The sequence below is a fragment of the Mesoplodon mirus genome, assembly GCF_964341445.2.
Source record: "Mesoplodon mirus genome assembly, chromosome: 7".
Lineage (NCBI taxonomy): Eukaryota > Metazoa > Chordata > Mammalia > Artiodactyla > Ziphiidae > Mesoplodon > Mesoplodon mirus.
This window is the reverse complement of record NC_138983.1, coordinates 103426648-103454464: the sequence shown is the minus strand read 5'-3', so window position 1 is coordinate 103454464 and position 27817 is coordinate 103426648.

The following is a 27817-nucleotide window of genomic DNA, read 5'->3' as shown; positions in this document are numbered from 1 at the left end:
GGAGGGCAGAGGCACCGAGTCCTGCAGCGCGCACAGGTCCTCAGAGCGCGGAAAGATATCGGCCACGCTGTCCCGGCGCAGCTTCACCAAGGGATCATGGCCCGAGCGCGGCCTCGGGGACGCTGGCTGCGGACACGATGCCCACACCCGCCTGGGGGCCCCCGGCTCGCCTCCTGGCCCCTCGGGCGCCCACCGCCCGGCGGCTGCGGCCCCGCAGCGTGCGCAGGACCGGCGTCGCAGCCAGAAGACATAGGGCCACGGGCCTCAGCTACGCCAACCCCCCACCCCATGCCGCGCTCCGGACACCCCGCAGGGCCTGGTGCTGGCGCACGCATCTACGCCCTCCACGCCGCGGGGCTGCCGTTTAAGTCAGCGGGCGGGACCGTGGGGGCGGGGCTCGAGGACGTCAGCACGCTCGCCGTGCGTCGCGTCCGCATGCAGCCTGTCTCCCATGGTGACGCGGCCTGAAGAGTAGGGGCTTGAGCTCTGAGACTAAGGCAGCGCGAAACGTTGGAGGTGTGGAGACTTTGGGGTTTCCAAAAAGCGTTTGCTGACTCATCCAAACAAAAGTGAGACCTGGTTGTATCAACGCGTTTGAAAAGTAAACTCCCGTAAGTGTCTGTGCTCCCCCCGCCCAGGAGAGAGCGTGTATTCCGTGAGGGACACACGAAAGGCTGAGTGAACATCTGCCTGTGGTCCCTTACCTGGTGCACGGGTGTGTGAATTTATGCGGAGAGCTCTTAACTTCTGTAGTTTCTGCTAACTTGACACGGTAGTTGGCAAATGGTGACGTGTTCCATGCATTCAGGACATGATCGTGGTTACTAATAATCACTTTGTTTTGTACTGACAACTCCATAGAGAATTTACTACTGAATATCCACTTTACAGAAGAGAAAGTGAGGCGTAGGAAGTGAAGTGACCGAGTAAGAGTAAGGACTCAGACAACTGGTGTTAGTAAATGAACCCTGCAAGGAGGCCGTTAGCCTGCGGTGGCTCTAGTGATGCGGCCGCCTACGTAAAGCAACCAAAACCTAAGCCTGTCAACGCCTCAGGGTGACGCACACCGCTGAGGACAACCAGTCACAAACCACCAACTAGGCTTTAAAGCGATAGCAAGTCAGTCACTTCCTTGCTTTGCTTCTGCCCTTTGAAACTAAAAATCTCTGCAGCTCCTGTGGCTGGAGCGCTCCTCACCACTTCCGCTTTGGCGGTGCCTGAATTGAATCTAGTTTTGCTCACGTAAAGTCTTCTTTTAAACATGCCTCAGTTTGTCTTTTAACATTGGCCGTAGAAGTTGGATTTGTGTCCAGTTTCTAGAACAGTGGTCGTCCTCTGGTCAGGCCTTAGGCGTTATGCATACAACGTTCCTCTTCTACCACCACCTTCTGGATGCCTCCACCCACTACCGGCTCCCGCGTATCAGATCCCCTAGATGTGGTCAGCAATGGCTTTCACATGCAGCGTGCTCACATTATAACATCGCAGACACTCCTCCGTCCTCCAGCCAGCGTGTGAACTGAAACATGACCATTCCTGTTGAAGAGCCTGCTGTGACCACTTTCCCAAACACAGCCACTCCCCAGCTGACCCTGGGTAACCACTCTTCTGAACTTGGTCTCCATCACTGCATGGATGTCTTTCTACTTAGGCTACATTTTTAAGTGTTCTTAAACCTCATAGAGTATTCTGCTATGTTTTCTCTTCTTACTTGCTTTTTTTAGTGTTATCTTTGCTAGGTTCATCCATGCTGACACGTAAAGATCTGTCTGGTTCATGTACTTTCCTCACTATGTAGGATCCCCATGTAGGGAAATACAATAATTTATATGTGCATTTTCCTGTTGATGGACATTTAAATTGTTTCCAATTTTCAGTATGATTTCTGTTTTAAAATTTTTTTATATACTTTTTAAAGGTTACTTTACATTTACAGTTATTACAAAATATTGGCTCTATTCCCTGTGTTGTACAATACATGTTTGAGCCTATCGTACACCCACTAGTTTACATCTCTCACTTCTCCACCCCGTATTGCCCCCTCCTCCCCCTCCGCACTGGCAACCATTAGTTTGTTCTCTATATCTGTGACTCCCCTTCTTTTTGTTATATTCGGTAGATTGCTGTATTTTTTAGATTCCATATATAGGTGATATCCTACGGTGTTTGTTTTTGTTTGACTTATTTCACTTACCACAATGTCCTCCAAGTCCATCTATGTTGCTGCAAATGGCAACATTTCTTTCTTTTTTAAGGCTGAGTAGTATGCCATTGGTTATATGTACCGCATCTTCTTTATCCATTCATCACTTGATGACACTTAGGTTGCTTCCATATCTTGGTAATTGTAAGCACTGATGCTCTGAACATTGGGGTGCATGTATCTTTTCAAATACATGTTTTTGAAAACACGTGTTTTTGTTCTTTTTGGATTTATACCCAGGAGTGGAGTTGTTAGGTCATATGGTAGTTCTATTTTTAGTTTTTGAGAACTCTCCATACTTTTGTCCACAGAGGCTGCACCAGTTTACATTCCTACCAACAGTGTACCAGGATTCCGTTTTCTCTAAAAATTGTAAATTTTCTTCCTAGGGGTAATTGAGATGATAGTTGAATAATAACATAAGATCAGGCGAAGTCTAAAGAAATTTTAGAAAAGCTGGATAGAGTAGGAGAACTTCTGTTCGCTGGCGTCTGAATGTTAGAGAGACACCAAGACATGTGGGCCAAGTTCTGGAGAGAAGGGAAACACAGACGCAAGCTTGACATTTGGTGCAGCTTTTCTCCTTGGGGCATTTGCTGATTCAAATGTTACAGCCTAGGAGCTGAAAAGCCAAAGACTTCAAAAGACTCTAACAACAGAAGCCAAACGGCAAGAACCGTTTTCCATTGATAAACAGCATTTTAACTATGTAGAAGCAGAAAATGAAAAGAAAGAACTTTGCATTACATTTAATACAAGTTTAGGGAGATCTTTGTGGCATATTAGTGAACTTATTTGTGGAAATTTAGCCATGTACATTGTGTTGGAGAGGCACCAAGGGTTCAAGATTTCTCACAATTTGAGGACACAGTTGCCTTAAATGTAGGCATGGTGGCATCCATTTACATAGCAATGATTTGGAGGATGTTGTGTTAGTCAGCTCTTGCTGTGATAATGCTTTGGAACAAATCACCCCAAACTCAGTTACATAAACAAGAATTTATTTTTCTTGGACCTATGGGCTAGCTGCAGTGGCTCTCTTTTAGACCTCTAGATGGCTAGTTTTGCTCCGTGTCCTGGGTCAGTTTGAGGTCTCTCACACACATCTTCCTCTGGAGCCCAACTGTGAGGCCTCAGCTCCCAGGCCCTGTCTTCTCAAAAAGTTCACTGAAACATAAGAGGTGAGCCCAACCGCACAAGCCCATTTAAGGCCTCTTCTGCTCATTTAAGGCCATCATGTCTGCTCATACTTCAGTGACCAAAACATGTCACAGATCTAAGCTGTATTTAGAATATGTGTATTTGTTTAAAGTTGGGTGCTCTCACAGAAGAATATTGCATTTTGGACAGCGTTAGCTTAGCATTTCCATTGGCATTTGCAAACGTGATAAGTGTCGTGTGCACTTTTTCACCTTTGAGAACTTTTTGAAATTGTGGGACAATTTCTATGGGAAAAGAGGAAGGTATATTTTAGAACTCAACTCTAGTTATAGCAGTGTTGGGAGAAGAATTAATGAGATAAGGTCAATACAAATGAAAGATTTGGGATTCACATATTCATAATTAACATTAGCATTCTTCAGAATATTCCTGGAGAATTGTGATGCTTGCTTTACGTGATTTTATCATAAATCATTATAATCTGACCAAGCCACTTCAGTAAAACGTACATCATACAGTACATCGCATTTTAGTTTTTCCCACCACTGCACAACTTATCATCAGGCACGAAAGGCTACATATGGTATGGTTCCATTTATGCGAAATGTCCAGCAGTTGCAGATCCATACACATGGCAAATATTATACATTAGTGGTTGCCAGGGGTTTGGAACAGGGGGAAATAGGGAATGAGTCCTTAAAATGGGTGTAGGTTTCCTCTTGGGGGGATGAAAATGTTTTGCAGCTGGACAGTGGTGATAGTTGCACAACATTGTGACAGTACTAAATTCCACTGAATGGTACAGTGAATTGTAAAATGATCAAAATGGTGAATTTTGTGTTCTGTTCATTTTACTACAATAAAAAGGAGAAAGAATTAGGGAAAGACTTAGAGTTTGGGAAAGTAAGGTGAACTGGTCAAGAAAAAGACAGCTCTACTGTTCAGTTTTCTCTCAGCTCTCCCAGTGCATTAATCCTCAGCAAAAAGTAGCCTAAACTTGTAGATGATACTCATTCAACACAGTCCAGGGAAAAGTAAATAAAATAAAAGCCAACTCTTCTTCTTTAGCACATCTATGAAAGGTTAACTTCCTGCTCAGCCACGTGGACATTCATGAAGACGTTTCACTTTAGGTGTCCTCTACTTCAGTACTTTACTCACAGCTCATTCACACATGTAGGCAACAGCATTCCTTAATTCGATGGAATCTGCAGTGCTGGTTGTGATCAGTCTCATGAAAAGAAAGGGAAGGAGGAAAAAGCCTCCACATTGACTTGGTGGTCTTGACGAAATGGATGCAGAAGACAGCTTGAGTGACAAACTGGAAACTTATTTTCCTTTTCCTTTTCTTTTTATCTTTCCTATCAGGTCTTCTGCCCACTTCCCACCCCCTTCTTTCAAACAGGAGACACTAATTAGCTGCTTTTTTGTGTTTGTGCTAAAACAACTAATGTTTTGGGTTTCTTGTTGTTCGGTGAACATTATTGTTTTTACTACCAAATGAGCTTCGGTGGTTGATGTAGGGGGTCTCTTGGGAACTTAACTTTTTCCAGTTTAAGTGGGAAAGCTTTTTTGTTTGAATGGGCTTTTACTGGGTGCTTCAAAGTTTGCTCTTGGCTCTTTGATGGGGGACTGGATAGCACTGTGTTTCCTTTGAGGTTCCGATAAATAAAGGATCCTATGTCCTCCTGGGCACTTTTTGTTGATTTTGCTGTGTGTCCTCTCTAATAGCCAGATGCAGATTCCAGGAAAATGACATATAAATGAATATAAGTAATCTAATATTTTTAGAATTAGCTTTGGCCATACTCCTGGTCTTATTCTACTTGTAGCAGATGGCTTTAAAGAGCATTAGCTATGTATATATTAAATATAATATAAATATACCAATATTAAATATTATATGGATATATAAATTTAATATACTAATATTTATATTAATGTATAACAATTATGTATTATATTAATATATATTTTTGCCTAGCATATATTATATACAAAATATATGGGTAATGAAGTATATTTATATGGTTAGTATGTTCATAATATTAATATGATATATCCTGTAATATTGATTATAAAACAACTATATCATAATATATAAATTATAAATATATATTTATATATATTATAAATATATAATTATTATTATCTGATATAATACACTATAGTTAATATATTCTATATAACACAATACATAATGTATGAGTATAAGACAATTATATTATGTAATATAAATATAATACATCTATAATACTATATATATTTTAATTAAACATTACACATACAAGTATGTATAGCTATTTATAATTTTATTTGCATAGGAATCTGTTCATCATAACAATTGATTAAAAATATGCAATATTTTCAATCAAATGGGCCTTAACCTCACTATCTACACATAAGTACTTTTATAATCGTGAACCCTGTCTAACTCATGCTTCCATATCTCTCAACCTGCTTTTCTACACATGCACATAGATGACACACATTTATACACGATATATATGTATACTACCATTTTTCAGTTCAATGTATATAACTATATAATATATGTAATTATATTCCTGTGTATGTATACAAATATAAATCAAAGGTATGTGTATAGGTAGGTATTTCATACGTTTATATAACTATATCATACAAATAATGTATGTGTATATAAATACATGACTATATACATACATACACAGAAATATACTTATTTAAACAAGAGGGACCTAAATAAACATAGTTCTCTAAGAATAAAACTAGTTATGTCTCACTGTTTCAATAACAGTGTATAGTTTTCTACTGTATGTGCTTCTATAATTGTTATGAATAATTCCCATTTGTTGAATGTTAAGTTGTTTTAATTTTTTTGCCATTATTAATGAAGCTCTAAAGAATACGGTGGGCAAGATTACTTGAAAAACTCTCCTAAAGGAAAAGGGTTAGGTATGCTAGGTTAAATGTACACAACTTATTTTTAAGTGTGTGGTTGATTTTTGAAGTATGCAGTAGAAATTTCCAGGACCCATGAAAGAAGGGTGGTACATGTGTGAGAGTTATAGCTATATTAGGAGTGGATTGAAGATCTTGATAGCTTAGAACAGAAGCTGGAAATCCTGTTTTTATGGAGCCAAGTGGCAAATATTTTAGGCTTTGTAGACCAAAGAGCAAAATTGAGGATATTATTTAGGTACTTATGTAACCATTTAAAACGTTACCAGTTAAAATGTGAAAATTATTCATAGCTCATAGGCCATAAAAATAGGCATCTGTCTGGATTTGTAATACAGGCCATGGTTTAATGACACACCTGACATAGAGACTTGTTTTTAAATGGCCATAACCACGTGAGAGGCAGGAGGTAAAACTCCATCCCTACTAGATGGGAAGTTAGAACTAAACCTATCTATCCCTAGCTTCACCTTCAATGAAAGGGTGTGCCAGGAGAAAACATATCTGCTGGCAAAGGGAGACTAAGACCAAATTCTCTTGGCCTCTGCTCTGGGTAGGAAACAGGTAGGAAATCTTGAGAATTCTGAACCCCAAATCCGTGTTCCCAGTGTTTGGGTTGCAAATTTTTGTGCGGTCTTGCAAACAGAAGCTAAGAAATTAACTTAAAATGCTCCCAAATCGGTGGTATTCCAAACACAAAACTAAACCCTTTCTGGAGTGGTAGACCTTCAACACAGGCCTATAGCATTCCCACAGATAAAGTTTAGGTAAACATGAGCTCATGATCTAAATTTACACAATAATGAAGAAATCAGCTAGAAGTGGAGAGAATCAGCAAAAACCAATCAATAGCAGAATTAGATTTCCCAAGGCCATCCATCAGATGTTGGAATAATCAGGTGCAAGGCAGAAAATATACATAAAACTAGAACTGAAACAAGGAACAAGGATGTTTTAAAAGACTGGGTAGGATCTCTAAAACATTTTTCAAGTACATGTCATTGATAAAGCTAAAAACTCGAAGGTTGTGTAATACAGCAGATTAATCATGGAGAAGAGTGAATTTATGCTGTTTTTAAAAATATGGCAGGTCAGATTTTCTGCCTTTTTTTTTTTTTTTTTTTTTTTGTGGTGTGTGGGCCTCTCACTGTTGTGGCCTCTCCCGTTGCGGAGCACAGGCTCCGGACACGCAGGCTCAGCAGCCATGGCTCACGGGCCCAGCCGCTCCGCGGCATGTGGGATCTTCCCGGACCGGGGCTCGAACCCGTGTCCCCTGCATCGGCAGGCGGACTCTCAACCACTGCGCCACCAGGGAAGCCCTGCCTAATTATATAAGTAGATTTATCTTTTAAAAATACACATTATTTTAAAGACTTATTGGCTGTAAAATAAGTTAAGGGTATTTCAAAGGGCTTCTCTCCAAAGAAAAGTGAGAAGTAGCAAAACACAGAAAGTCGAGGGGAAAAAATGTCAATATATACATTGCGGTAGGGTGAACTTAGCCTTAGGCTAGCAACAATGTGGACGAGCTGACCCTTAGATACTTACAACTAAGCTGGAATCTTCAAAAAGTTCAACTATTTATAACTAAAAAGATTTCTTAAAATTAACAACCAAGTGTTTTAATTGACATCCGAAGAGTAAAACAATAAACCCTGAGAACATAGAAAAAATAGAAAATAAAGATATGAGCAGAACTTAATAAAACAGAAAAAAGTATAAATTGAGGTGATTTAGTAAGTCAAAAGAATATTCTTTGAAAAGATTTAAAAAACACACTTTGATTAAGCAAAACAAAAACATAAGTAAATAATATACAGAAAGAATCAGGACAATGTTATAGCAGAGAGTACAAACAGAGAATATATAAAATGCCAGTAAATTTGAACATTTCTGTAAAGTGGATAATTTCCTAGCTCCTAAAGTTTACCAAAACTGACACAAGAGGAAATCTATAGCTGGAGTTCTTTCACCAGTAAAGGAATGAAGTCAATAGTTTACAATCTTTCACCAAGAAAATACCAGACCCAGCCAGATCATTTGGGAGGTGAATTCTATCGAACTTCTATTAAGCAGATAACATCAATATTAACAAAGAAAAACTTCTAGAGATAGCAAAGGAAGAATGCTTCTTTATTCATCTTATGAAGTCTATATAATCCTAATACTGAAAATAGATTAGGACTGTAAGGAAAAAGAAATTTACAGGTCAAATTTACTTGTAAATATAAAAGCAAAAATTTTAAACTATGATATTAGCTACCCAAGTTCACTAGAGTAAGAAAAAGCATGAGCAAGTTAGGTCATCCAATGAATGAAAAGGTAGTTTAATGTCAAGAATATATATCAATAGATTGAAAACACCACATTTTATTTCTTTCATCTGTCTCTTTAAAAAATTGATAAGTACTTATATTGATCTCTCTTGTACTAGGCACTGTGCTAAGTCACTTACATATTTACTCCTTTAAACCTTCTATCATCCCTGTGGGAAAATTCTATTTTGCTTCCATTTCTTAGCTAAGACTCTAACCCCCAGGAAAGTGAAGCAACATTTGTAAGTTTTGTGGATGGTCAGTGATGGGACCAGTACAGGAACATCCAAAGTCTGTGCTTGGAAACACTGCCCCATGTTGACACTCACGTTACAGATGAAAGGAAAGGAACCATGCACTTACCATATGGATTAAATCTCACATTACAGGTTAAAGGAAAGGAACCATGCACTTACATTATAGATTAATACCCCCATAACAGGTTAAAGGAAAAAGAAACATGTGCTTCTCTCAAAAGTTGTAAAGAAAGCATACCCATTTCTTAATATATTTCCCAATTTCTTTTGCTTGTTTTCTGACCTTTGTAGTGCATTTTGCCATGAGGCAAATTTTATTTTTTATATAATTAAATGTATCCTTTTTTCTTTGTATCTTAGAAAGGTATTCCTCATGAATACTTTATTTCATGTCTCCCAGGTTTCTGATACTTATACAGTTTCATTATTTTTTAACTTTTAACTACTTGCTGTATCTAGAATTTAGTAATGATAGCCATATTTTCCCACATTTGTTGAATAATTTTTGCTACTGATCCAAAATGTGAATTTTAGTTTAATCTCAATTCCCTTATGCTCTTGCATCTAATTTTAAGATGCTTCCTATTCCACTGGTTGTTTTGTCTATCTAAAACAAAATGCTACCTTAATTATAATGTAATTATAATATAATAAATGTAATTAGTAAACATAATATGAAATATAATAAATAGCATATATAAAATAACAAAATATAATTTACCATATAACAAGGTCCAAGGAGAGCAATACTATACAATCACTTGAAATATCCCCCAAAAGATAGTTTATAAAATTCAATATTCATTTGTAATTTAAAAGAAAGAGTAAAATAGGGATTGATGAATGCTTCCAAAATAAGAAGAAATTATATGTCTAAAAGAGAAAGAGGTAAATGATAAACTTTAGTAACACTGGCAATAAACGCAGGACAAGATGAGGATGCCTGATATAATGTTAAAGAAAAAGTATTATGTAACATTGTTTTTGCAGCACTGATGAGTTCAGTGAAAAGAGAATCTCATAGAAATGAGTATCTCGTTCTTCTTAATGTCTGTACACTTGTCCATTGCATGAACATAACAGCTTATTTAGCCAATATGTTACTGATCTGCATCTGGATTTCTAGGTTTTCATGGAATTTTATGATGCACAGTTGTTTCAAACACTAGGACTTCCTCTCATGTTTATATCTTTGGAAAGAAACAATATCTCCACAGATGATTTATCTGTGCTGGCTGCTAGCTGACTTTGGGTACTTCTCAGTTCTTCCCTTTACCTTCCTTGTCAATATGAAAATGGAAGGCAAGAAGGTCTCCTGTTCAGAGACTGTAAAGATAGATCCTGGTGATAAAGTCTTGGTGGTAAAGGCTAAAAGTATCAACCCAGAACAAACGTTTTTCCAGCTGTAACTATGTGTGATTCCCTTGGCTTGATTCCGTAGAGGATGTAAGACAACACTGTAGAATCTGCGTCAAAGTGCTTCCAGTAGGATGGGCTAAGTCAAGTATGGTGGCATATGTAGTTCAAGACAAAATATAATGTCTCCTTTTCTCTCCTAGCAAAACTTGGTGGAGTGAAAGTAGAAGTCACTGTATGCTTTGAATTAAAGGAACACAATAAATCTTGTTTTGGAAGGTAAGTATTCTGGTCTCTTTGTGGAGACGAATTGGAAATTGTCTAGAAGAAGGAAAATGAGGTTAACCAAAGTTAAACTCATAAATAATTGAGCATTAATTAAATATCTGTGGTCTATGTTTGTCTTTGATCATAATTTCTCCCAATTTATAGACCTCTTTGATACTTGATGAATCCTTGTCAAAGATGCACTTAACAATGATTATTACTTGTGTATTAGGTTTTGCCTGGGCCCTGAAGAAACTCTCCTAAATTACCAGCTATGATTGTCACTTGATTTCCTCACAGAGAACAATCAGAACTCCTTGTCTTAAGTGGCTTGGAATGTGAAACTAGTTAGTCTCTTAGATATTGTTAGAGGACCCTACAGAGCCCATTGGTGAAAGTTTGGAAAACATTGGACTTCTTAAAATTGATTCTTGTAGTGCTTTAGGAAAGATCACTGAACCAAAAGGATAATGGTGTTTCTGGTTCTGTTGTTAGTGTTCTCCATGGAAACATTGCTGAAGCTTCTGGACTCAATTTCCTTCCCCATGTGTGAATGTCACTGAAAATATCCAACTCCATTCTATCCCCATATAACTTCAGGAACTAAGCAAAATGAAGACTCAAAATTCATTTCAAATAATGAAATGAATATATAACGTAGAATGGAACTGGGAAAATACCTGGGTTAAATTCTGGAAAGTACCAACTATACAATTCTGGATAAGTTGCTTACTCTTGCTTAGTCTAATTTAATGCCCATCTCACAGGATGTTATGATGATTAATTTAATATCTTTGTATAACACGCAGTGTTATGTAATTTCTTCTTGTTTTTCTTGAGTAAATTCATATCCTTAAGCAACTCACTGTAAACAATAGTTACTTACTTGCTTAAATTACTCTTATCTTCTATTATCACCTGAACTGTGTCCTGCTCAAGTTAATATGTGGAAGTCTTAACCCCCAATACCTCGTAATCTGACTGTATTTGGAGATAAGGCCCTTAAATAGGTAACTGAGGTCAAATGAGGTCAAATGGGTGGGCTCTAATTCAATATGACTGGTGTCCTTATAAAAAGAAAATATTAGGACACAGACATGCACAGAGAGAAGACCATGTGAAGACAAAAGGAAAACATGGCATCTACAAACCAAGAAGAGGTACCTCAGAAGAAATCAATCCTGTTGACACCTTATCTCAGATTTCTAGCCTCTACACCCGTGAGTGAGTAAATTTCTGTTGTTTAACCTCCTCAGTCTCTGGTACTTTGTCATGGCAGCTCTAGGAAACGAATACAACTTTTTATGGCCTCCTTGTCTCAAGTTGAAAGTTCAATATTTGGCATCATTGCTAAGAAACAAAAATATCATCTACATTCCTTGTTGTAGTCTTTCTTCCCCATTCTCATTGCTAGTAATTTCCATATTCGGGTCTGTTTTCTGTATCTTGTAAACAGAGCGTTACGCTCATTTCTTGTCTTACTGCTAATATACAATAAATGTGCAGATACCGAATAGATTTTGGAGAAGTGCAACATATATTTGGTACATGTGTGATATGTGTGTATTCATATAATTTATACTTTTTCTCTATTTTCTTCCTTTGGTGTGAGCTAAGATTCTCTGCTTTTGTGACTAGCGCTCCTGAATACTAATCCCTGAATTTAATTCACCAAAAATTGTCAAAAATAATAATAATATGGGGAAGGAGAGAGTGATAGAGGGAGAAGAACAAACAATCAGGCAAGGGCAGTACTGTGAATTATTAGGGTCTTATTAATAAGATTATGTTAGTCTAGAGGAAATGACCGTAGGTACCATCAGTGAGCCCAGTTGGTCTTTACTGACTGCTAGACACATCCCTGAGTTCTGTTCTTAGTCTCCAACTGTATGATGACTACTGTCTGGAAGTATTATCTGAACAACTAAAGTCACTTAATGGAAAAGGAATATGTCTTTAGAGAAGCAACAGTAATTTTTCTATCTGATTAAAAAGCAATGTTGACTGTCTGGAAACCTCAGTCATATTTGTAAGCAGAAAAGCATTTGCTATTAAAAGTGGATGACGTGGGCCTCCCTGGTGGCGCAGTGGTTGAGAGTCCGCCTGCCGATGCAGGGGATACGGGTTCGTGCCCCGGTCTGGGAGGATCCCATGTGCCGCGGAGCAGCTGGGCCCGTGAGCCATGGCCGCTGGGCCTGCGCGTCCGGAGCCTGTGCTCCGCAACAGGAGAGGCCACAACAGTGAGAGGCCCGCATACCGCAAAAAAGAAAAAAAAAAAAAGTGGATGACGTAAAGAGATGAGCAGAAACTTTGGCGATAGGTATACCTGGATTTAATTCTCACTTCTACCACTTGGCAGCTGGATAGCCTTAGGCAAGTTTCATACCTCCCTGAAATTCACTTAATTCAGTCTGTAAAATGGCATAATAACTTATTATAGCATCCTTTTAGGAATTTTAAATCAGTTATTGAAATAAAAGTACACACTATATAGACAAGTATGGATTCCTCAATAGGTGTTTGACCTTTCATTTCTCCAGTGTCCCAACCCCATCAAATAAAGAAAAATACTTTCTAAAATTTACGAATATTTCATTGTTCTAAAGTTAAAGCCATAAAAATAAAAATAATCAAATGGCCTACTATCATACCATTAGGAGAACAAAAAAATAGGTGTTCATGAGAGTTCCAAATTAGAATACAAGTTTTCATTAGGCACCTGTTTATGTATGCTATTCTGCTCTTTAAAATAAATAATTAAATTTGAAAGACTTATTTCCTCACTTTTAAGACTTTATTAGTTTACAAATTACATATGGACCTATGCTAAATATTATACTGACCCATGCTAATGAATTCAGTACAGAAAACAAAAAACACTGCACTCAAGCAAACTACATATATATGTGTATATATATATATATATATATATATATACACACACACACACATATATATATATATATATATATATATATATATATACATATTACTTAAATGCATTTATATCCTAGCGTGTCTCATAAAGCATTGTGGTAACTCACCGGAATACAGACAATCAAATATAATGGCAAAAGCACTTAATATAAACAGAGCCAAGGAAACATAGACAGAAGATGAAGAAAAGATGAGGGAAATGTGAACAGGAGGAAGTGTAGTTAATCGAGTTGTATGTTTTGACCTTAAGATTCTCTGTGTGGGGACTTCCCTGGTGGCACAGTGGTTGGGAATCCGCCTGCCACTGCAGGGGACATGGGTTCGAGCTCTAGTCCGGGAAGATCCCACATGCCGCGGAGCAACTAAGCCCATGTGCCACAACTACTGAGCCTGTGCTCTAGGGCCCATGAGCCACAACTACTGAAGCCCGCGTGCCACAACTACTGAAGCCCCAGCGCCTAGAGCCCGTGCTCCGCAACAAGAGAAGCCACAGCAATGAGGAGCCCGCACACCACAACGAAGAGTAGCCCCCGCTCGCCCCAACTAGAGACAGCCTTTGTGCAGCAACAAAGACCCAACATGGCCAAAAATAAATAATAAATAAATTTATTTTTTAAAAAAAGATCTCTGTGGATAAAACAACATGTAAGTAATTGGTTACAAAGCCACATTATTTGAAGGTGCCAGACTGCACATTAACAGTCTGACACAAAGGGACAGCACAGGAAAACTATTCAAAGATAGAGAGTTTTAAATATTTGCAGTTTGAAACCTTTTAGAGCACGTATAATGAGCTCGACACACATTTCAACACTCAAGATGTTAATCACATGTTCAAAGTATGTCTCAAAGTTATTGGAAATAGCTGTTGTCTCTGTCCCTGATATCCAAAACTGATCTGTGATGTGTAAAACTCAGGAGGTATTGATATCCACTTTTTGGCATCTGAACAGGAAACAAAGTTGTTTTGCAGTGATAATAAAGAATGAAGTAAATGCAAAAGGATACAAAAGACAAAGTACTGAGGGAATGTATTAACAAAACGAGTCAAACTAAATTCTGGTGAACTGGGGCCTACAATTGTACACACTCCATGGAAATACCCCAGCCTAAATACTGGCATAGGAGGAAGGGTACTGCGAAGCCCATCACAGTATAATCCTTTAAAATGTCCCTTTCAAGGTTGGCTCCACTCAACACTGAGTATAGGAAATCTTCCCATCAGGCAGAAACACTGGCTGCCCAATGATTGACCAAGAAATTTACACACTAATGAATAAATGATGCTAATTTATTTCTATCCCTGACAACGGGAAACAGCACACACTCTGGGTCAATGGTATGTCCTCTTTCCCACTTTTCTAAGTGGTAAATTATGTTTTTCCCTTCATTGCTTTATATCATGTGTGGCAGGCATGATGGGAAATGGCTATCAATGGTTCTGTTATTGATTTCTACCTTCATTTCACTGTGGCTAAAGAAGATACTTTGTATGATTTCAATTTCTTAAAAATGTATTGGTACTTGTATTGTGGCCTAAAATATGGTCTTTCCCGGAGAGTGTTCCATGTGTACTTGAGAAAAATGTGTATTCTGTTGTTGTTGAGTGGAGTGATCTATATACGGCTGTTAGGTTTAGTTGGTTAAATGTGTCATTCAGTCCCCCTACTTCTCTACTGATCTTCTGTCTAGATGTGTTTTCCATTATTGAAAGCAAGGTATTGATCTCCAACTATTATTTTAGAACTATCTATTTCTTCCTTCAATTCTGTCAATGTTTGCTTCACATATTTGGGGGTTGTTTGGTACATATATGTTTATAGTTGTTATATCTTCTTGATAGATTGAACTTGTTATCAACATATAGTGGCCTCCTTTTCCTCTTGTGATAGTTTTTGATTTAAAGTTTATTTTGTGTGATAGTAACATAGCCATCCCAGATCTATCTTCCTTCCTTCCTTCCTTCCTTTCTTTTTCTGTCTCTCTTTCCTTCTTTTTTGTTACTATTTGCATGGGATATTTTATTCTATGCTTTAACTTTCAAGCAACTTGTGTCTTTTGAAATCAAGTGAGTTTTTTGCGGACAGCATATACTTGGATTATGGTTGTTTTTAAAGTCCATTCTGCCAATGTTTATCTTTTTATTGGAGAGCTTAATCCACTTACTTTTTCAAAACTTACTGATGAGGAAGAACTTAATTCTGTCTGTTTCTTGCTTGTTTTCTGTATGTCTTATGCATTTTTTGCCCCTGATTTACTCCATTACTGACTTCTGTGCTTAGCCGATTTTCTTGTGGTGAACTCTTGATTCCCTTTTCATTTCTTTTTGCATATAGTCTATTGATATTTTCTTTGTGGTTCTCAAGAAGATTCCATTTACCATTCTAAAGTTAAAACAATATAATTTCAATTGAAACCAACTTCAGTAGCACACAGAAACTCTGTTCCTCTACAGTTCCATTCCTCCTCTTTACATTATTGTTGTCACAAATTACACCTTGATACTTTGTGAGCCCAATAACATGGATTTATGATTATTTTATGCATTTGTTTTTTCAATCATGTAAGAAATAAAAAGTAGAGTTACAAGCCAATAACACAATACTAGCTTTAGTATTTGCCCATGTATTTATCTTTACTGGAGATTTCTATTTCTTTCTACAGCTTCGAGTTGCTGTCTAGTGTCCTTTCATTTCAACCTGAAGGTTCAATTTAGCATTTCTCCTAGGGCAGTGGTAGGAAGTTGTAAAATAAATGCCCTCAGCCTTTGTTCATCTGGGAATGCGTTAATTTCTCCCTATGTTTTGAAACCAGTTTGGCCAAATATAGAATTCTTGGTGGACAATTTTTTTTCTTTCAGCACTTTAAATATGTCTGGCCTCTTGCTTCCGTGGTTTCATATAGGAAACTAGCTCTAATCTTTTTTTTTTTTTTTTTTGTGGTACGCGGGGCTCTCACTGTTGTGGCCTCTCCCATTGCAGAGCACAGGCTCTGGACACACAGGCTCAGTGACCATGGCTCACAGGCCTAGCCGCTCCGCAGCATGTGGGATCTTCCGGGACCGGGGCACGAACCCGTGTCCCCTGCATCAGCAGGCGGACTCTCAACCACTGTGCCACCAGGGAAGCCCAGCTCTAATCTTTTTGAGGATCCCTGCTTTGTAACAAATTTCTTTTTTCTTTCTCCTTTGGAAGAAAAGATTCTTTCTGTGTCCTTTGGCTTCTGAGAGTTTGATTATACTGTTTTTTGCTGTGGAGTTCTTTGAGTTTCTCTTAGTCCTGAAATCAGCCAAAGATTTATAGCAAGCAAACACATACTGAACCAGGGAAGAGGCAATTTGAAAATGGCAGGAAAGCTTTGTGGCATTTTTACTTGCCCTTGCCCCATCCACTGTTAGTGTAGTGATGGTCTTAAAGTGGTGGAGTCTTAATGCAGTGATAGTCTTAAAGTAGCAGCAGACCATTCCTAGTATGGGACCCTCAATCCTGCTTCAGGAGGGAGCAGAAGAGACCGTACTGTCAGATTATCATGTGTATCTGTTCTAACCTGTCTGGGAGCTACCTGAAGGACTGACACAAGATGCTTATCTCTGTCTTAGCTAACTTGGAACACAGTCTGGAAAAGCAGCGGTCATTGCTCAAAGAAAGTGCAAGGTGAACTAACAAAGCACAGATGGCTGGGGCAGAAGACTGTGCATTGAAATACAATAGACCACAGAAGATGCAGGAGCCAAAGTTGGGGGAGATTCTTTGGGAAATTAGAACCTACAAAAAGTACACACGTGTCCAGAGAAATTAAGAAAGCCACATGCATACTCAAGATAAGATGCATGTTCTGAAAACACCAGAGGAGTCTCTAAGCTTTGACCATGGGCTGAGCCCTGAACTCAATGCGGGTCAGCTAAATGTTGAAGGAGTGATCCAGCAATCTGCACAATGGGCAGAGGTGTGTGGTTTTGAGTGTGCATGTGGATGTGCTTGTGTATATTTGTTTTTGTTTGTTTTAGGTGCAGGAATTCAAGGAAATCTCTGTCAAAACATTAGCTAAACATGAACTAAAGGAACAGAGACTTCAGTGCGTACATACGATAAGGAAAACAGTCATTGCAAAAATAGTTTGGAAAGGTCCCTAAACAGACTACTACAGCCTTCAACAATCAAAAGCCCAGGAAACCCTGGGAAAGTGGGAGAATCTGATTTCCATAGATACCACATTATAATATTTGAAAGACAAATTTTCAACCAAAAAAATCACAAGGTATACAAAGACATGGAAAAGTATGGTCCATTTAAGAAAACAAATTAATTGATGAAACCATCCCTAAGGAAGCCCAGACATTTCTCCATTGCATATTCTTGGCTCCTTTGTCATAGATTCATTGACCATAAGTGCATGGGTTTCTTTCTGGGCTCTCTATTCTGTTCCAGTGATCGATGTTTTTGTGCCAGTACCATACTGTTTTGATTACTGTAGGTTTGTAGCACAGTCTGAAGCCAGGGAGCATGATTCCTCCAGTTGTGTTCTTCTTTCTCAAGACTGTTTTAACTATTCAGGATCTTTTGTGTTTCCATACAAAGTTTAAAATTATTTGTTCTAGGTCTGTGGAAAATGCCCTTGATATGTTGATACAGACTGCATTGAATCCGTAGATTTCCTTGGGTATGATGGTCATTTTAACAATATTAATTCTTCCAATCCGTGACTATGGTATATCTTTCCAGCTGTTTGTGTCATCTTTAATTTCTTGTATCAGTGTCGTATAGTTCCCTGGGTACAGGTCTTTTACCTCCTTAGGCAGATTTATTCTTATGTATTTTATTCTTTTTTACGTGATTGTAAATGGGATTGTTTCCTTAATTTCTCCTTCTGATAGTTCACTGTTAGTGTATAGAAATACAATAGATTTCTATATATAAATTTTGTATCCTGCAAATTTACCAAGTTTATTTTTGAGCTCTAATAATTTTTTGATGGTGTCTTTCAGATTTTCTATGTATCATGCCATCTGCAAACAGTGACAGTTTTACTTTTTCCTTTCCATTTTGGAGTCCTTTTATTTATTTACTTTTCTTGTCTGATTGCTGTGGCTAGGACTTCCAAAACTACCTTCAATAAAAGTGGTGAGAGTGGGCATCCTTTTCTTGTTCCTGATCTTAGGGGAAATGCTTTCAGCTTTTCAGCATTGAGTATGTTAGCTATGAGCTTGTCATATATGGCCTTTATTATGTTGAGGTATGTTCCCTCTATGCCCACTTTCTGGAGAGTTTTTACCATGAATGGATATTGAATTTTTTTCAAAAGCTTTTTCTTCATCTATTGAGATGATCATATGGTTTTTAGTCTTCAATTTGTTACTGTGATGCTAAGAGACCTAAGACAGCTACAGAGGCTAAGTGACCTTTCCCTCCCTGAATGGGTAGGTATCCTTGTTCTGCCTTCTAATTGAGTTAGTATCTGAGTAAAGAACTGCCAGGTGTCATTTAGTTCACAGTACACTGCTGTGGCAATATAGAAATGAATTTGCCTAAATCATTTGGCTTTTCTAAATTATAGTAAATGAATATACTGAATGAATACTTCAACTTAAGGAAATGTTCTTTAAAATATATTAATGTAGGCACTTCAGCGGAGAATTGAAAGCAAAACAAATAACTCAGGTAAAGGGTTGAAATTAAGGTACACTCAGTTGTATCCAGTTTCCTTCTGTAAATCTCTCTTTTTAATTAGAGTGGACAGTCATTGGAGAATATCTGACTTGGGGCTAAGGAAATCTAAGCCTTCTTGGCCACACTGTATTCTCTTATGTCGTTTAATAAAGACACCAGTTGGGTTGCTGAAAAAGTAGTGGGAAAAATCAATCCCTCACATCCAAAGGGCGGCTCTTGAAAATATGTGGATTGTTGTAGTCATTTTGCTCTTCTGGCCTCAGAAGTTCTAATCTTAACCTTAGCCCTTCATGCACAGAGACTTTTTAAACCAATTCCCACATTACTCATTATGTGACTGTTGAATAAGAGAAACCCAGCTCTTTTCTTATGCTTTCAACCAGTTATCTTCTTCAAAAATTTGTTTGGATTGTTATACCTTAATCTTGCCTGGCAAGGGACTTATGGGAAGGTTCTTATTGTTTGAAAGTTTGGTGCCAGTATCTGCAAAGAAAGAAGAAAGTAAAGAAGGAAAGGTGTGTTTATCAAACATCCCAATAGTGACGGTGTGTGAAAGCAACTTTTGAAAAAGTTTATCTGTCAGAGTTTAGCCATATTATTACATTTTATTTTATTCATTGAACATAAATAATTATCAGTGAATCCTTTCTAGATTTTCTAGTTTCCCAAAGTTCCCTGTATTCACATTCTAAGCTGAAAAATGGTATTTTAAGTCACTGCTCTCCACCTTATATTATTTATAATCACCCTCATGACCTCTTCCTTCAAAGAAACGTGATCCTGAGAAGTGTCCTTTGTTTGTCTTTGTGGAATAAGTGATGGGGATGTATCCTGGAGACCTGTGAGATGTTTAAATTGTGGCCTAATGAAACTAGGATGGAGAGTTCTGGAAAGATCTGGAAAGATGGCTGGTAGAGTGTGGCCAGATGTGGGAGAAGAGACACGTACAGAGGGGGGAGAGGAAATTTTCAGAGGGAGAAAATTAAACAAAGAATTCAATAAGTTTTGTTGTGTGGTGTGGGATGCAAGCCTTTCTCTCCCCCTTTCCTTCACAATCTCTTTGTTAAAGACTGTGTTTTTCATTAGTTTGACTAAGATAGGATTGGCCGTTTTGTTTGGATACTGAGAATGGACCCATGGAAACAGTTACATTTGGGTTATCTCTGACTATCTTTAATGAAGAACATAAATATCGGCCACACTATCTATGCACATGCTATCACCATGCCTTTTTTGTTCTCTGTTCATATATCTAAGTCCTCTTCTTTGAGGTCAATCTCAAATCTCATCTGAAATGTACATTTATTGATAGATTCAACCCATAATGAACTGTCCCTTCTTTGTCCTCCTTAGGCTCTGATTATTTATAAAAACTCATTTTTGAACTTAGAAACTGTCCAATATGATATATTAGTTATTTCATCAGCATCTGTTATATCCTCAACACAGTTATAAGCTTTTGTGGGGCTGGGATCATACATTCTGTAATTTTTCTCAGTACTTACACTTACTTTGATAGAAAGCGCATTCATTCATCTAAACATCATTTATTGAGTGTTAATTAAATGTCTCAACTCAGTAAATATTGTTTGAAAGAATGCATGCATGAATGAGGGAGTATGCAATAGGTAGCCTAATGTACCACCCGATGTGAAAAAACCAAAAACATAGACACAAAAGCAAGCCAAAAAGTGGGCCAGGACTTTCTGTAAAATATCCTGCTTTTGTTGGATGAGGCCATGAAAATCAAGATGCTCCTGAAAGGTCTTAAGAGCTGACCAAGAATGGTAAACAATTGAAATTCTCTCAGGCTTATTCAACCCTATCACTGGACACATTTATACCTCTCAGGAATGTTATTAAAAGAAGAGATTAATAAAGCTTTTAGAGATGAGTTGATAAATCTCTAAATATTTAAATCTTCATTTCCTCCTAGGTTTCTCTAATTTGGGTTTCAAAAGATTTCAAGAAACCACAGGATAATTAAAAAATTAGACATTATCTTTCTTACCTTCATGTTTTTTGATGGTAAACACATTTTATTTTCTCCATAGTGCTGCCCAATTTCCACCAGTACAGTTCTTAAGTGAATTTTGCTCTGGATGGTGGGATATATAAGATGTAAATGAATTGTTTGTATATGTTTTAGAATTCTTCAAAAGGGCCTGGCCATGGAAATGCATTGAATATTACTTAAATAAGTAAAGTAACTTCCTCAGAATTATTATTCTATTCTGGTTAGGATACTCTCTGCCCTGGTTTGTTAAAATTTCCCTCTAGAGTGGTTTTAATTTTGTTTCTGGTGGGGTCCTAGGATTTATTGCCACACCCATCCTGCATCTGTTTTTCTTTGAATTACTCTCCTTGCAGTTTCTGATTCCTACAGGGCCTTCCAGGTTAGTGACAAGCTGGCCATCACAACTCTGGGAAGGACAGGCCTACTTTTCAGAGGTGTTGATGTTTTCTGTACCTGAAGGTTTTCAAGAGATATCAGTCTTCCTCACCACCTCCCTTGGCCCTCTTAATGGACTAAGCAGTTCCTCATGAAATTTCTGTAAGATATCTGTACTAACTTCTCAATATTGTTCCATCCTGAGTCTAAATTCCTGGCCTCAAGGTAATGTTAGATTTCTAGCTCCAGCCCCTATTTACATAAGGCCTATACTAAGGAACGGAACCCATAGACATCAGTCTGCTCTTATTTCTCTGGATTTAATTTCTCTGTTACTTTCTGAAACATGCAGGTGTTCCTTTCTTTCTTTTAATCTCAGCTATGTGCTTTTAACTTTTTCAAAATTGACCCAGAATTTACATGTGTCTCCAGTAAGAGTACATTAAATTGAGCTTAGTCTGCTCTTCTACTGGCATATTTGAGATCCAAATAATTTGCTACTTAAGTGGATTCAGTTACCTGTATATTTCAGGCACCTAAAACTCACCATGTTCCAAATTTCCCCCTTTATTGTTAGTAATTTTCTTGGGAATCTGGATAACATTAGATGGAATAAAGTTAGTGAGTGGCCCAGGATTGCCTGAAATTTTGTTTGTCAGAGTGGCCAGGGAAAGTTAAGCAAAGAAGACAACCAAATGAAAAGCAGAATCACATTATTATGGCTGAGACAAGATTCCACGCAGAGCTCTCTGTAGAACTGGGTTGGGTCATAACTTATGCCAGAGCTCTAGGTGGGGTTGACACCATCTCATGCCAAGCTCTCAGTTCTGGGCTAACGTCATCTCTGGTCCACTCTATGGAGTGGAAACTTTGGAGGAATGGCCAATGTGTTCTGCGGTGTAGGAAGAGGGAAATTGTGAACGTTCCTTTCTAAATTGTGGAGGAACTAACCACTGTAAATGTGCCTTGAACTATGGTGTTTCATTTGACCAGTCAGATCAATGACTTTCCCCTTGAATGAAATGCTGCTACGTATATGAGCAGAAAAACAAAACTGGTATAAGGAATAGATAGCTAGTGGGAAGCGGCCGCATAGCACAGGGAGATCAGCTCTGTGCTTTGTGACCACCTAGAGGGGTGAGATAGGGAGGGTGGGAGGGAGGGAGATGCAAGAGGGAAGAGATATGGGGACATATGTATATGTATCACTGATTTACTTTGTTATAAAGCAGAAACTATCCATCCCATGTATGCAGTCAGACATTTGATCTTGGACTTTTACTGACAAAATATCCTTGAATATAACCATTTCTTTTCACTCTCACTGCTACTGCTTTTGTCACTGCCTTAACTAGGGCTTTATCTTTAAGTCCTTTATATAAATATATAAATAAAATATACAAATAAATAAAATATAATATTAATTCTGATGATTTTAAAGTCTTTTCTTGATAAAGACTTTTCCTGATAAAGATACACAATATCTTATATAACTATTTTTGTATTATCTGTTCCTTTCTTAGAATTTTAGTCATATGATTCTATCTCTTGGTATGTCTAGAACTTTTTGATTGAATGCTGACTATTTTATTTGGCTTTTTAAATTTTTCTCAGTGGAAATGTTGTTTTGCTTCAAAATATGTTACTCTACCTGGAAGTAGCAAATCTTCAAATTACAATTTTTTTAAATGCTTTCAAATATCAATACTATAGGTGTCACAAAATCTAGAAAAATGACATTTGAAAATTAACTACTGCCAGATGTGTCTCTATAAAACTTTTTCCCCACTCTTGTAGCTATATATTCTTTAACTGCCTCCTCATATGACAGTTTATGTGTTTTAGAAATAAAATTTTCAGAAATAAACTTTGTAGTTTATAGACATAGATTTCTTTTAACATGGTTGATTAGAGTTTGCTTTTAGTTATTAATAGTTTAGAAAAGTTTATTTCAGCGTCACAATTTATTATTGATAATGTCACATTAATTTTCATTGTTAACTTTGAGAAAACCTCTATGGATTACTTCCTCATAAATATTTACTATTATAAATGCATTACTGATTTCAGTACTGCTATAGGATTGTGCATTACAGGAATTCTGATAAAATACTCATTCACACCATTCCATTACACACATTATTGATGGGGTATATCCTTTTATTTATTTATTTATTTATTTATTTATTTATTTATTTTTGACTGTGTTGTGTCTTCGTCGCTGTGCGCAGGCTTTCTCTAGTTGCAGCGACTGGGGGATACTCTTTGTTGTGGTGTGCAGGCTTCTTATTGCGGTGGCTTCTCTTGTTGCAAAGCACGGGCTCTAGGCACGCGAGCTTCAGTAGTTGTGGCTCGCAGGCTCAGTAGTTGTGGCTCACGGGCTCTAGAGCGCAGGCTCCAGAGTTGTGGCACACGGTCTTAGTTGCTCCGCAGCATGTGGGATCTTCCCGGACCAGGGCTCGAACCCGTGTCCCCTGCATTGTCAGGTGGCTTCCTAACCACTGTGCCATCAGGGAAGCCCCTGGAGTATATTTTTTTTTGTTTTTTTGTTTTTGCGGTATGCTGGCCTCTCACTGTTGTGGCCTCTCCCCGTTGCGGGGCACAGGCTCCGGACATGCAGGATCAGTGGCCATGGCTCACGGGCCTAGCTGCTACGCGGCATTTGGGATCTTCCCGGACCGAGGCACAAACCCGTGTCCCCTGCATCGGCAGGTGGACTCTCAACCACTGCACCACCAGGGAAGCCCTGGAGTATAGTCCTGACAGCAGGAAATTTCCGTTTTGACTAAGCATTGAAGAAAACTGAATCTTTGACTTATCTTTCACATGCCTGGTGATTCAAATAATTTTCCACAGAATAACTTCTGGTTTTATATTTTTCAGTTCTTTTTTTCTTCTTCAAATGCACATGCTTTGAGAGCTGTGAAGTGCAAGACATGGCTATACTGTAAGGTGGTTTTTGTCCTTACGCTTCTGTGTCTTGTGCTAGTTAAGTCAGTAGAGTAGTCAGTAAGAGTACTGGAAGTTATTCCTGTAATGGGATATTATACAGTCAGTTACATATGGTGGTGTCTGAAAATCACATAATAGCCTCACTTAAAACATGTCCTTAGCCAGATTTCAAAAAAGCCTGTGACCAATCCAATATGATCCAACATAGCGGACTATGATAGAAGGAAAATTGGCAAAGAAATAGACGCTGGTCTTACCTGATGGAAGTTAAAATATCTCACTTTTGACAATTTTGCAAAAACCTATAATTACATGAACTAATTTCTAGGGTTCTTCGTAGGACCTAAAAAGGAACCCATAGAGTTGTGGAACAACAATAGAAGCTACTGTGATGAGAAGCCCCGGCACCACAACAAAGAGTAGCCCCCACTCGCCGCAACTAGAGAAAGGCTGCACGCAGCACTGAAGACCCAATGCAGCCAAAATAAAAATAAATAAATAAAAATAAATAGATTTATCTCTTAAAAAGTAATACTCAGGTTTGAGTCATGAGAAATTTGATGAGGAGAAATTAGCTAATGTTTTCAGAACTTTTAAAATATCAAACTCAGTCTCTAAGATCTTAGCATTATATACAACATCGGTTACTTATTAGTGGTTTGGGAAGGCCAATTTAAAATTTTCTCATCTTACTGTATTGAAATTCATGGCCCTAATGTTTTCCACGTTGACTATATGAATGATGAAGAAAAGTCAATCATGTATTTCATTTCCAACTGGACAGAAAACAATATTTTAAAAAGTGTTTGGACTACTGACTTTTGATTTCTTCTAAGGCAAATGGATAGGTAATTTTTATTCCCTGATGAGGAGAAAAATGGTGGAAGAGGGCAGGGTTAAGAATTAAGATTTCAAGAGCATGAGAGGTAGATGGCCAACCAGAGTTCCTAAGGTTCGGTGCCTGTAACTGTTGCCGCCGCTTAAGCCTGCCAAAGCAGTGGTACGGCTGCTGCGCTCGTGTTTGCTCCCTCTAGAAACGTTCTTGCCAGTAGTGGCGGCAGCGGGACTCAATTACCCCCTTTTTTCACTCTCTCCAGAAGCTCCAGATGGCGTCTTCCGTGGGCAACGTGGCCGACAGCACAGAACCAACGAAACGTATGCTTTCCTTCCAAGGGTTAGCTGAGTTGGCACATCGAGAATATCAGGCAGGAGATTTTGAGACAGCTGAGAGACACTGCATGCAGCTCTGGAGACAAGAGCCAGGCAATACTGGTGTACTTTTATTACTTTCATCTATACACTTCCAGTGTCGAAGGCTGGACAGATCTGCCCACTTTAGTACTCTGGCAATTAAACAGAACCCTCTTCTGGCAGAAGCCTATTCGAATTTGGGGAATGTGTACAAGGAAAGAGGGCAGTTGCAGGAAGCAACTGAGCATTACTGGCATGCATTGCGTCTCAAACCAGATTTCATCGATGGTTATATTAACCTGGCAGCCGCATTGGTAGCAGCAGGCGACATGGATGGGGCAGTACAAGCTTACGTCTCTGCTCTTCAGTACAATCCTTATTTGTACTGTGTTCTCAGTGACCTGGGGAACCTGCTCAAAGCCCTGGGTGGCTTAGAAGAAGCCAAGGCATGTTATTTGAAAGCAATTGAGACGCAACCGAACTTTGCAGTAGCTTGGAGTAATCTTGGCTGTGTTTTCAATGCGCAAGGGGAGATTTGGCTTGCAATTCATCACTTTGAAAAGGCTGTCACCCTTGACCCCAATTTTCTGGATGCTTATATCAATTTAGGAAATGTCTTCAATGAGGCACGGATTTTTGACAGAGCTGTGGCAGCTTACCTTCGTGCCCTAAGCTTGAGTCCAAATCATGCAGTGGTACATGGCAACCTGGCTTGTGTATACCATGAGCAAGGCCTGATGGATCTGGCAATAGACACCTACAGGCGAGCTATTGACTTGCAACCACATTTCCCTGATGCTTACTGCAACCTAGGAAACGCTCTCAAAGAGAAGGACAGTGTTGCTGAAGCAGAAGCTTGTTATCATACAGCTCTCCGGCTGTGTCCCACCCATGCAGACTCTCTGAATAACCTAGCCAATATCAAAGGAGAACAGGGAAACAGTGAAGAGGCAGTTCGCTTGTATCGTAAAGCATTAGAGCTCTGCCCAGACTTTGCTGATGCCCATTCAAATTTAGCAAGTGTATTGAAGCAGCAGGGAAAACTGCATGAAGCTCTGATGCATTATAAGGAGGCTATTCGAATCAGTCCTACCTTTGCTGATGCCTACTGCAATATGGGAAACACCCTACGGGAGATGCAGGATGTTCAGGGAGCCTTGCAGTGTTATACTCATGCCATTCAGATCAGCCCTGCATTTGCGGATGCCCACAGCAATCTGGCTTCCATTCACCACGATTCAGGGAATATTCCAGAAGCAATTGCTTCTTATCGCACTGTTCTGAAGCTTCAACCTGACTTTCCTGACGCTTATTGTAATTTGGCTCATTGCCTGCAGGTTGTCTGTGATTGGACAGACTATGATGAGCGAATGAAGAAGTTGGTCAGCATTGTGGCTGACCAGTTGGAGAAGAATAGGTTGCCTTCTGTGCAGCCTCATCATAGTATGCTCTATCCTCTTTCTCATGGCTTCAGGAAGGCTATTGCTGAGAGGCATGGGAACCTCTGCTTGGCTAATATAAGTGTCCTTCATAAACCACCGTATGAACATCCAAAAGACTTGAAGCTCAGTGATGGTCGACTGCGTGTAGGATACGTGAGTTCTGACTTTGGGAATCATCCTACTTCTCATCTTATGCAGTCTATTCCAGGCATGCACAATCCTGATACATTTGAGATATTCTGTTATGCCCTGAGCCCACATGATGGCACAAACTTCCGAGCGAAGGTGATGGCAGAAGCCAATCATTTCATTGATCTTTCTCAGATTCCATGCAATGGGAAAGCAGCTGATTGCATCCATCAAGATGGTATACACATCCTTGTAAATCTGAATGGTTATACCAGGGGTGCTCGAAATGAACTCTTTGCTCTCAGGCCAGCTCCTATTCAGGCAATGTGGCTGGGGTACCCTGGGACTAGTGGCGCGCTTTTCATGGATTATATCATCACTGATCAGGAAACTTCACCTGCTGAAGTTGCTGAGCAGTATTCTGAGAAACTGGCTTATATGCCCCATACTTTCTTTATTGGTGACCATGCTAATATGTTCCCTCACCTGAAGAAAAAAGCCATCATCGATTTTAAGTCCAATGGGCACATTTATGACAATCGGATTGTGCTGAATGGCATCGACCTCCAAGCATTTCTTGATAGTCTATCAGATGTGCAAATAGTC